Source organism: Filicampus tigris, chromosome 4, assembly GCF_054856515.1.
Source record: "Filicampus tigris isolate MCC_2025a chromosome 4, RoL_Ftig_1.0, whole genome shotgun sequence".
Lineage (NCBI taxonomy): Eukaryota > Metazoa > Chordata > Actinopteri > Syngnathiformes > Syngnathidae > Filicampus > Filicampus tigris.
Genome location: NC_141220.1, coordinates 22947974 through 22960519, shown reverse-complemented (window position 1 = coordinate 22960519; position 12546 = coordinate 22947974). Strand labels below are relative to the sequence as shown.

Sequence of the window (12546 nt, the reverse complement as noted above, 5' to 3'; positions counted from 1 at the left end):
ATCGTCTTCAATCTCACTCGCCTTGGGTTTCAGGTGAAAAGTAATATTTCATATATATAGTTAATAAGAACACTCAAGTACATACAAAATGTGTCACATTTAAATCATCTCTTTAAAAAAATAAAATCCAGATTGTCTATTCTACTCACAGATGGGAGGTCCGTCCCTCGGGGGAAATGACGTCATCCCCTATAGCTACCCCCATATCCCTTTTTCTCTCCAACTCTCTCTTGTCGCACGCACACGCAAACAAGCACACACACACCCTTGTGCTACAAGCCGGACGGATCCGGGTATGCGCCCAGCAGCTTGTCTGTTAATGAAGCGACCATTCAGCCATAAACAGGAGAGGCCCTAATTAAAGCACACAGATAGATAGATGGGCTTTTAACTGACAGCTGTAGGGGGTGTGGCGGGAGTGGGCTTGAGTGCGTGTGTGAGAGAGGGAGAAAGTGTCACAGAAAGAAGTGCTTGGGGAGTGGGAGCTAGTGGTAGCAATGAGCTCACTTCCTGTACAGGCCATGTATAGGCCACAAGTACGTACACGCTCTGCGCCATGACAACGCAGATAAGTCAGCGGGGATGTACTTGGGCAAATTCAAAAACACTGGTACTTCACTCACCCTCAGGAAATACAGTGATGCTAAGATGTGCAAAAACAGAAGGAGCTAATTAGGTAAGGAAAAATTAACAAAGGGTGAAGTAGGGATGGGATGGACATTAGAACAGTGAGGTAACTTTTTCCATTGGGGGCAACACAGTGGAAAAATATCGTGGGTGACTGGGCAAAAAGTGGGCTACGCCCTGGAGTGGGCATCACAGGGCACATACAGGGACAGACACCATTAACACTCGTATTCTAACTGTCACTTAGTGGGAGTTGAACTAGAGCTGCGCTATCAAGCGCTATCAAACATTTTAAAACCAGTTATTCTAACGATTATCACAAATAAAACTGATTTTGCATTATTGAAAAACAATACCAATCAAAATGCATGAGGTGCAGGTATTATAGTTGTCCACTTGGGAGTTGCCATATTCATGTTCTACACTGTGGTATGTGACTTTAAAAGGCGGGGCCTGGCCTGGTAGAGTGACGTGTACATCAGCGAATGACAGTGTAGATTGAGGTTGTTATCCAGCCTAAACATGGGGGGCAAATCCATTCCAAATTGTAGATATTATCGGTCTCTTATTCACTCTTTCGTCCTTACTAAATTCTTTCCACACACAGTGGTGTTTGTCTGCCATAACATTGGTCCATAGGTAAAAATGATGGCAAGATATAATTTGTGGCAAATGCATTACCTTGTTTGCCTAAATCTGTTGTAATTGTCTTACAGGGAAGTCAACCCAAAAGAAAGCTTTGCAATAATATGTTCTCTGTGCCTTTACTAGTCTAAAAATGTACTTCTGATTAATATTGCGTTGGTGGAATATGAGTTAAGTAGTAAAATCCACCCGTTTTCAGCCATCTCAGGGGGCGGCCATTTTGTTTAATTATCCCAGGTTATTGTTCCTCTTTTTTGTGCTTTATAAGACCTCAAGATTGTAATCAATCAAGATCTCAACCGCAGCTGACTTAAGCTCTCTCTGTTACGTCTTTTTTATGTCATGTCAAAATGCGTAGAGGTTGAAACGAGAAACAAGCCCATTTTGATCAAGGAAGGGGTGTTTCCAAATGTAGGCGATAAATGTGCAGTTGCTGGAAAAATAAGTACTTAAATACAGTACAGATATCTGTAAGACCTTCAATATAAGTCGTTCTTCCTCCCTCCAATAAATGTGGTTTATCTTGCACCTTTTCTTAATCTGTAAAATGCTAAAAATTGGTATGTGGTATCTCGCTTTCACCTTATGCGCTGTGTGGGTGGGGAATAACAAGAGAGCGTCTTGGTTTGATTCTGTTGTACTTCCTGTGCATTGAGACCTCGATGGGACGGCCCCCTCCTCTCCCACAGTGTGATGATGTCACCAGGGACATTCTGGGTTATGGGAATTTACAACCACGGTTTTAGGGTCATAAAACATAAGCTGTGCAACCATGCGAGCGCAGCATAGCGGCAGAGATCGCAAGGCATATACGTTTTGTGTGTGATATAGGAGCTGTTTTTCCACCACATGGCACTGGCCACTCTACAGGCCTTTTATCTGCTCACCATCAGACACGAGGATTTTATTTAATTTTTTGGGGGGGCCGTATCATGGCCAGAATGAATCATAGCAGTGGTCTGCTGAGCTGCCCGTAGAAAATAGTAATATGCATCATAGTAATAAGATAAAAATAATGTTTGCCAGTTTGCTGCGTGACACATCATGCCACTTTGACAACCATCATCACATTGAGGATGTGCTGAGGAAAACAGCACCTTCACTCTTTAATTTGTAGCAAGATTTTTTAAATGAAAAACCTCCGCAGTTGTACAAATAAAGAGTGTGTGTGTGTGTGTTTTGAAATTAATGACTCCATCTAATCACAAAAAAAGACATTAAATCACTAAAAGAGTCTTTTAGGGGGGCACTTTAGTACTGATGTCAATTTTACATGCAAACCTATTATATAAGTGCCAATGTTGAACTCATCCCGGTGTCCCTTTAACTCATAGTCCATGAACACAATATCAATCAGAATGCCGTGTTCAGACTAGTGGGGCTGCAGTTGACTTCCCCTTTAATTGTTTCAGCCATGCTTCCACCGTGTTTTTTTAATCACCAGTAGCCTTCAAAATTAAGGCTAATATTTCATAACAAAAGTTCATAAAGTATTTACTGTTGTTGCAATTTTCTTAAAAATGGGGCCACAAAATCTGGCATTTTAGGCTGCAACAATCACAAAAAAAGTCCACAAAATCCTGTAGGAACTGACAAACAGCTATTATTCTAATTGGTCATGTTTGGCCATGATCCAGCACTGACAACGTTGTTTTGTTTTCCCCACGAAGCCCCAACATCACGGTGTGCTGTCGCCACACGTCCAGCCCCCCGGGGGCTAGAGGCAGATTACAGAATGAATGGGGGCAATTGAAAAGGCAGAGAATCCGCGTCGAGTCACGCTGGAGGAATGTGATGAACCTGCAAAGTGATTGTCACACAACTATATGGATATCCAATCACGTTGTTGCTTTTGAGTAACGGAACGTGCATGCAAGGAACAGGCACTTCACAACCAAACGCTTAGTCAAAGCAAAATTTCAACATGTGCCCCGAGTGGAGGTGAGGGGGGCTGATGTAGGGTACAATGAGAGGTCACACCTGTCAATGCCAATGGCTCTATTTCTCTGCTGCCTCACAGCTGAGAGTGACAAATGTTCCTATATGTACTGCACATATGAAGGCCTGGTGGGAACAGGTGCCTCATACGTGTGCATACACAGACACACACACACTTATTCTCTACTCTGCATCCGTTGCTTCACCTGATGTACTTTATCACAGTATGGTCCGAAACTGCCCTGAAGCAGACAGGAAGGGGCTATAGAGGATCATCAAGGCAGCAGAAAAGATTGTCAGTTGCCCTTTGACCTCCCTGGTGGCTGCCTCAGTAGGGCAAATAACGTTATCAAGGACTGCGCTCATCCTGTTTTCACTTCACTGTTTCACTTGTTGCCCTCTGGCAGGCGCTGCAGGAGCGTCGAGGCACGCCAAAGAAATGAACTCAAAAACTGTTTCTTTCCCAGAACTCAAAAACGGTTTCTTTCCCAGAGCCATAACGAATTAAAACTGTCACATGAACGTCAAGCATGCCGCTGTGCAATCATAATACATGCTACAAATACTGATGCAATGCGCCGCAATTTGTTCTCTTCTGTTTGTATTCACAACAAGGTTGGAGTTGATTCACTTGTGATTTTTTTTAATCAGTTATTTTCACTTTTAAGGGACTTCAACAGGCCCTATCGCCTGCTCCACTGTAGGCTTATACAGTGGTTAACTGTACAGCCCATAAAGGTTTCACAAGGGGTATTACTTCAATTTCCATGTCTTCCCTTGGGGAAAAATCTGAACGGATTGTGTTGGCCATCAGGGGTTCCACTGAAGCCCAAAAGCATGAAGCAAGTTGCATCCGGCTGCGCACTGTCAAGTCGGGTTTGATGAAAAAAACAAGTCTTTGTTAAGTCTGTTCCACTTCCACATTGAAAGCTTTGTGCGCTACTACTGTGTTTCCCCCCCTCATGGCTGGGAGGGATGGGGTGGGTGGGGTTGTCACGCCTCCCTCTTCGCTTTGCACTGGCTGAGCCTGGCGGGGCTCTCCGATCTCATTGGCTGCACCGGCGCACACCGGGGAGGATTTGGGAGGTTCTCCTTTGTTTACATGCTGGCTGGGAAAACCCAATAACAACTGTTACCTTGGGCAACCAGACGATCCACAGTTATCCACACGAGAGCGCGCGCAAACACACTAACACTCTAAAGTGGCGTCCAAATCAACTGTCTTTGTTCTCTCTGACTCAAGACGCTAAATATGGCATCCATATGCATATTTATGGCAGTTAGTAAGGCAGACAATTGTTTGACAATTTCATCATGCAGTCAAACACCCCACTTCAGGCTGTAACAGAAGGAAGAGTCTCCGTGACTACTTGTTTTTAGAGTAAGATCATGTATCTTGATACAGGCTAACAAAGACCTTAATCCAATCCACAGCAGCCTCGACGCTCAATCTCGCTATATTTCAACCTCCCGGGCAGGAAAGGAGATTGGACGCTGTCATCCGTCCTCAATGGCTGCTGCAAAGTGGCCTCGCGCACTAATGGATCCATATCATGATTGAAGCCTCGCACTCGCTATCCCCAATCAATGGGATTCTTTGTGAAAGCCACTTCTCGATAGGTGTGTGTGTTTTAGTCTCGATATTGAATGCTTATCTTATCTCATTTATGAGTGAATAAACATACGGTGCCGGGCAAACAAACCAACTCTGCATGACTGACTTTTACATGCCGCACACGCACTGAAAAGTCAATACTCGAATTGTGATATCATAATCTTCTAAAGCCACAGGGCAAACGTGAACCGAGCCTTTGTCCTGCTATGTCACGCTTGTTTACTTTGTCTCTCAAAAGTTCATTTATAAGTCAAAACAGATTACAGACAACAGCAGCGGGCGAAAACCCAGAAACAACTCAAGATTTCAATAAACGTCTGTCGCATGATGTGCCGCCATTGAATGTATGAAATAACATCTGCTCTCAATCACTTGTGTCATCAAAAAACATTTTTCTGTAAAGTAGGCCACGTCGGTCTTTGATTTCAGGATCATGAATGTGTTTGATTAGAAATTTCCTCAACAGCAAGACACCATTCACACAATACTAACAACAGTATTTTCTAAGTTTCGCCACTAAGCAATACAGAACAGTCTGATTCACCAAAACGAACTATTCGGCATTTTTTTTTGTCATTGTCCAGAGGAGAAAATCTGACATCAACTCCACTATATGCATCATTGACAGAATTCTGAAAAAAATATCAATTCCTAAATGAGTCATTTGAAATTAGGCTGGTGTCAGACTGCATGTTTTAAGAGGCAATTCTGTATTTTTTTCCTCAGTTAGAATATGCGCCATCCCTTTACTTTCTTTACCGCTTAAGGTTGGGCGTGAGCTGGAGCCCATTCCAACTGACTTAGGGCAAGGAAAAAGGCGGGTTACACCCTGGACTGGTTGCCAGAGAATGGCAGGGCACATGACAAATAAGCAATCACGCTGGGCAATTAATAGAACTTTAATCATGATTCCGATTCAAACAATTATGCTGGACGGCGTAGTTAGTGTAACATCTCTGCGAGCTTTATTATCCAGTCTGTGGTATTTTTCAATGCGTGTTAGCATGTAGTGAGTGGACCTTTGTTAAGACCAAGTTACGGGGTTTGGTTAATAATTCTCTTTGTTTTATGTTTAATTTCACAGTAAACTTCAACCAGGAGTCAACTTTGGCTAGGAGTAAAAAATAAACTGCCTGAAACCTCTTTTGTGAAGAATTGACATCTATCAGTCTGGAAAGGGTTACAAAGTCATTCCTAAAGCTGTAGGACTCCAGAGAATCACAGTGAGACGTGAGAGCCAGCAAAACAGCATGGAACAAGAGTGGCCGTCCTACTGAAATAACCCCAACACCATAGCGACAAATAATCCAGGAGGGCAAAAACAAACCAAGAACAACATTTAAAAGAACTGCTGGCCTCCCTAGTGACTAGTGACAATCATCCATGAATCTGCAAAGCTGTAGTAACAGTCGAGAATTTATATTTAACTTTGATTTAATAACACTTGATACACCAAGCATAACGTGGACATTTGTGGTGATAGTAATTCAGCCATGCAGATGCTTTATTTGTTACGTGTAGCGATGACGTGAAATCTTTAGTAGATGTCTCCTTCAAATGTTGGGAAATGAGGATCTTGGGGAGCGACGTTTCATATCTCCAAAATATTTTTACCTCCTCCCACCTCGCTCCTGTGTCAAAACGAGATGGTAAGATTTGCCCCTACATGCGGGACCATATTTACTTCCGTAAACACTGTGCCATGTGCTGGGTTTTTTTGGGTGGGGGGCGCGTGTCACTCGATGTCGTGCTTTATGCGCATACATGTCACGTCAAGGGGGCGTTTCGTTCACATTAGAAGTTGCATTTGTTTTTTGTAATGTGAACGTAGGGGTGGACGATATGACGATATTAGATCGCTAAGCAATTCAACGTGTTCAGGTGTTAAGCCGTAAGATCGTTTGATCGTCTACATGGCACATTCTATACAGTGTAGCTCTATGGCGGCGCAAAGCCACTGACGCGTATACCCGACCAACCAATCACAGCACGCACAGTGCACCGTACGTGACACTCCCTGCCTCCCTGTTTGTATAGTGGCAAGCTATAGCGGAAAGTCACCACGAAGCAGAGTTGGTCCCGAAAAGAAACTTCACATCTACAATGTCGATTTGGTTTGGCTTTTCCTCGGAGGAGAAAGCGCAAACCAGTTATTTGCAAAGTTTGCAGAGACTCGGTTCGGACGTCAGCGCCGACATCCGCAGCAAATGGAGATCAAACACATGGTAGCCAGAGGCAGCCGCTAGCTCCAAGCTAACGCAACCCGTGGTAACACTGTCACTTTAACAAGGGCACTCCATATGGAAAAACAAGCAAGCAGTGTAAAGAAGTAACTGAGACAGTGACTTAGTGACTTATTACCTTGCTGAAGACGTTGATTCCCATTAAAACAGTGGAAAACGAGGCGTTCAAATGACTCTTCAAAGTACTACACCCGCGTTACGAGCTGTGTTTTTATGTTTACGTTGTTTACATTCACTGCACATTTTGATAAAAATTACCACTATACAAACGCAATATTAATCAAAATGCCGTTTGCATTGGTTGCGTGCGCCTGCTGGGAACATATTCTTGGAAAAAAATGTGTTTGGGTTGATTTAATTTTTAAGGTGAAGCCCTGAATGGCCGTGCTTGACAGCAGCTCACGACAACACATTCTAAGTACTATAAGGAATTCTTTGAAATGCACCAACAACAAGGCCCGAGCACTAAACTGAACAATCTCAAGTAGTGCAAGTCTTGCGGATCAGCACATTCTGCTGACTCACACGCTTTTAACCCACAGACAGACCGGCAGGACTGTTTCCAGATAATACCATCAACACACACAAGCGCGCGGTCACCCCTCGTGGACACACACCCAAATCCTTACCCAAATACCTTGCTTTTTCTAGGTCAAAACACACACTGCCAACTCGGTAATGATACATCCCGAGAGATGACCCAGAACCACTAATTGACATGTAGGACCGTCAAGAATGAAAACCTAGGGTATTTCATTCACATTGAAATTCCTTCGAGCGTGATAACCATATGAGCATTCCAGTTGTAACGTTTGCAACAACAAAAAAACGCCGTGACAGCATCCACCCTTACGGGAAACAAGAGACGGAAAGAAAAGAGAGGGGAGGGGGTTCAAAGATCAGAAAACAGATGTAAATCCTTTAGCAAACGCCACTGCAAATGGCTAACACATGTTAGGGCGCCTTCAACCCGCAGCCTGCCAGGACGGCTCCTCAACAGGACAGGACCGGACAGGATATCAGCTGTCACTCGCGGCTGTCACACCTGAGCCCCTCAGAAAGTTGGCAAAAGTTATACTTTCACAGCCTCCAGCAACATCCCATCTTTCAAAAACCGTCCAATTTCACCCCGTTTTTTGCATAACTAACTTTGGTTAAAGTTTGACTAAAAAGGGAGTATACATGTATGCTTTAGCAGACCTGTTGCAACATATAATTGCACAACACTGTTGACCTGATGACAGAACAAATGTGCAACACATACCCATTCATTGCTTATTTACATTGAAAGACAATCTTCAAGACCATTCATTCTAAGACAAATTCGTGCATAATAAAGATATCTGCACGTGTCATTGTTTAATATACGAAAGATTACAAAAGGCGCGCTACGATAAAAGACTACTTTATTTAATGACGTGAACGACTTCTATGCATTCACCTATCGCAAATAGTTGAGTTTGTGAGACGTGACGAAAGTATACGAACCTTTGTGTGTGCGTGTGTAAAAACTACACGTCATGTTTCATCTTCTCCTGTCCCGTTCGTTGACTGTCGCGCCACAACACAAGGAGAACAAAAGAGTTTATATTTTGAAACTCGCCCTCATTTTTCAGCGTATTCTTTTACTTTTGTGTGTTCACACAACGCTAAATGACCTCCCTGTGTGCCTCACAAAAAAACACCCACCCTTGACGCTCAATCACAACCGGGCGGCTTTTGTTACAGGACGCTCATGAACGCAACCTCGAGCCAGCACGAGACCCAGACATACACTCACACACACACATTAATATAGACAAACACTCACCACAAAGTCAAACGGCGACACCACTTCTTCTTCCAGCAGTGTACACAAAAAGTGTTGAAACGGTCAAAAGGAGCGCATCTCACGGTCACGGGTTGGCTTCGAGGTGTGTCTTCGTCTTTTGGAAACTGCTCAACTGCTCCATAAGCACACTCAGCCGGGAACCACACGATATGTAAATTTCAGAGCAGTGGGAGGGGCAGAATGGCGTCACAAGAGCGACTCCCCTTCCTCTCCTCACAAACACAGTGGTGGGATGTAACCAAGTACAGAGCCTTCGTTTCTCTACTTAAGTACATTTTTCAGCTATCCAACTCACTTGACTGTATTTATTTGACTTGACTTTTTTGACTATTTTTCTGATGACTATTTACTTTTAAACAGCTATTTGCGCGTTCTACTCCTTACTTTATTAAAATAAGCCTGATATGACAGCATGATGTAAGAAATTATGTCAAGAAAGAGAGAGAGAGAGAAAATCTGACTTGAGATCTTGACTGAGTGAATGATTGAGATCTTGGGGGACCTGGGGTGGAAGAAATAAATAAAACAGTTACGGCAGCGAAATGTAGGAACGTGAACCAGGGAGCATTAACACAACTGAATTGGGAGAAGTATGGCTTTACTTTAGAGGTTTTTGTTTTTATGTTGTAATGTCAACTACAACAGTGACTCATGGCAAATATGTCATGTCTTACCTCAGCCCGAACACCAACAGCTTCTGGCGTCCACAAATTCTCCACATAATAAAAAAAAAAAAAGATACTTTACAGGTGAGGCCTGCCACACACCAATCGACCCAGCCAATTTGAGAGAAATGGACCATGCCCCCCAAATATTAGTAATGAACAATTTGGGACAAACCAAGCAATTGAGCACCACATATTGGTCACATATCAGGTTTTGAGGTGGCACTTAAAGTATACTACATTTTATTTCATTTTTTAGTTGAACCACAAAAACATAGCGAGATTGTGAAGCAAGAAGCAGGTGGCCACAAAACCAAGACACAGGTGGGAATAAAGGATATTTTGAGAGGCTGCTGGCAAAGATTGGCCTGACTTTATGCTTTGCTTTCCAGTCAGAGGTACATATTTGTTGTTTTTTTTTTCATTGGGCCAAGTTATTAAAACCAATATTGCATATAATTGAAAGTAGAAATTGATTTGAAAATGGTACAGAAAGTGGATGGATGGACTTTTGCACTAAAGTGCATTTCAGAGTACAGAGAACAAAGTACAGGGAGCTCCCAGCGTCATCAGCACGTCTTAAAAAGATAATGAAAACTTAAACAATACCGCCCTGTAGTTTTCTACACTAAATACAGTTCTCCAAAATTAAAAAATGACAGAAATGTTAAATTTCACTTATCTTTGTTATGATTTCAAACAAAAACAGAAGCTACTGAGTGTTCCCAGTGTCAGTAGACTCTCTTATAAAGTTAACTGAAAATTGAAATAGTTTCTTGAAGTTAGCACAGTTTTAAATTGATTTATTATCGCCGATAACATTTTTAAAAAAGGCAGATACCGATATTCGTCAAAATTCAGATAATCCGATAATACCGATATCGGTGCCGCTAATCTGCCCGGCCGATAATTGGTCCATCCCTATTCAACACATACTTTATTTGGCGGTATATGTTGGTGAAACGTACTAAAAAACAACATGCACTATGTGCTGCTTTCTGACTGTGAACCTTATCTACAGCAGCAAAAAGACGAGCAGCTGGTGAGCTTGAATATGTTTATCCAACAACATCCTAAAAGATGCTCCTCGGTAAGTGATGCCTCTCGGGACGTCTGGCTGGGAAAACTTCCGTTGTGAAAAGCCTGTGATGTGTTTTCAATGAGTGCTCATGCTGCTCATTAATAAGTTTGCATTCATGTTCACCGCAGCTATCATGGTGTATGGTGGTATAAAGAACTTGTAATTGAAGTCAGTTAATCTTGATGTGAGAAGAGCTTTGGTATATTAATGTACGGTATATCAACCATATATATTATGTAACAAGTATGATCTTAAATCATCTACAGTGGTATGCTATGAATGAATGATATTAAAAGCACCTTCCTTTTGATGACCAACCTCCATATGAAAAATAACAACAACAACAAATATGATATGCCTTCTTTGTAATTATCAACATATTTTGTTTTATCACAGACATATTTAAAATAGTAGTAAGCCATGAAGCTCTCTCAACATACACACAATCCTGTTACTAAAACCTTTTTAGCCATCTAGACAAAGAGGAATATAAGTGAGCTACAGTAAATGATTTAGCATAAATGACATCAACAAGCTAATTGCTCTGACAATGGATAAGTCCCCTCAATTATTTTCCAGTTGTCATCAGTGTTTTCAGTTGCAAACCAATGCTGTTACTCATATTATCAAGACGGACTAATACCAAAGTGTTTTTGATTGTATACCAAGTTTATCATTAACCACTTAGCACAGCAGCTGATGTAGCTAACATGCACTCTTGAATATGTCACTCAAACCAACACAACTATTTTACCCATATTATGAAAAAACAACTTACCGGTACTAATATTAGTTTTTCTTTCAATGCATAACTAAGTTTGTTGTTGAGCAGTTAGCATACCAACTAACAAAACCAGCATGTACGCTTGTGTAAAAATTCTAACATTAGCATTGATTTGCTAGGCTGTTTCTTTATCCCGCCCTTGCTTTAACACAATAGTGGTTGTATTCATCCATCATTCACTTCTTTGATTATAGCAGATCAGCGTGATCACTCTTCTCCTTTAATTACAGGGGCTCGGTCAGCTGCTTGTCGCAGACTAAATATCCCAAGTATTCTTTGTGATGAAGAGTAATCTTCTTAGCGATGAAGGGTCGGTGGATCTACTTATCCACCATCCTTCTGTTTAATCAGCTCTTTCTAAACCCCTTTTTTTTCATGGTGTATGTTGCCCTGCTTATTTCCTGGAAGCAACACACACTGGCCTCTGCCTCCATTCAAGTCGCTGCTAAAACCTTCCAAGAATTACTGGAAATGACTAAAATAACACAGAGAGGCGAGGGCGTTGTTGCTAAATGAAGTGTCCTTGAGGACCTTCTCATAATTTAGGAGCGTGTGACTAATAGGCGGACCAGGCTGAACAATGGGATGAGTCACAAGAGGGGTCATCTTTGACAGAGGTGACACTCCCCACCAAGGACCTGCAACACACTCAGCCTCCCACTACGCAGGAAACAGATGTGTGTGTGAAAATGAATAGTGTGGGTCAAAACATACAGTTGAAGACAGAATTGTGTGACTAAAACTTTCATTGGCCAAAATGTATTAAAGGTGTAACGGGAAGTCTATACTTCTTCAAGTGAAGCAAGCTCTCCAACGTTGCCTGCTGCGGTTTCCGTTTCCCATGGTTACAGAAAAGTTCTGTACTTTTAGTATACGCAGCTGTGATGTAGACTTGAGAGGCCCTTCAAGGCCGCATGTGTTGAGACACACCCAGAATTCTGGTTTGAGCAACCTTTTTACAGTTGTATAAAATACTCAAAATTCTTCCCAGAACCACTATGTTATTTACACAGTTTCCCTCGTGATTTACCTTGACTACTTTTATTGTGCCTGAAGGTGATACTTTAACTAAAACTCAACACAAGTGAGAAAATGTGTGTAATATTTGCAGCATTCC

The 12546-nt window shown here is 42.1% G+C and overlaps 1 protein-coding gene across 5 annotated transcripts in view; it reads right to left on the bottom strand.

Annotated features, from left to right (window-relative positions):
* The window catches only part of fam107b (family with sequence similarity 107 member B), a 38271-nt gene that overhangs the window by 15155 nt on the left and 10570 nt on the right, over positions 1-12546 (bottom strand). For 2 of the 5 annotated variants that reach the window (XM_086028835.1, XM_086028837.1), the window contains exon 1: positions 8879-9128. The exons of the other annotated variants lie outside the window; for them this stretch is intronic. The gene's annotated coding sequence lies outside the window, so the exon portion shown is untranslated. Of the gene's footprint in view, positions 1-8878; positions 9129-12546 lie in introns of those variants that run through there. 5 annotated transcript variants of the gene reach the window in all.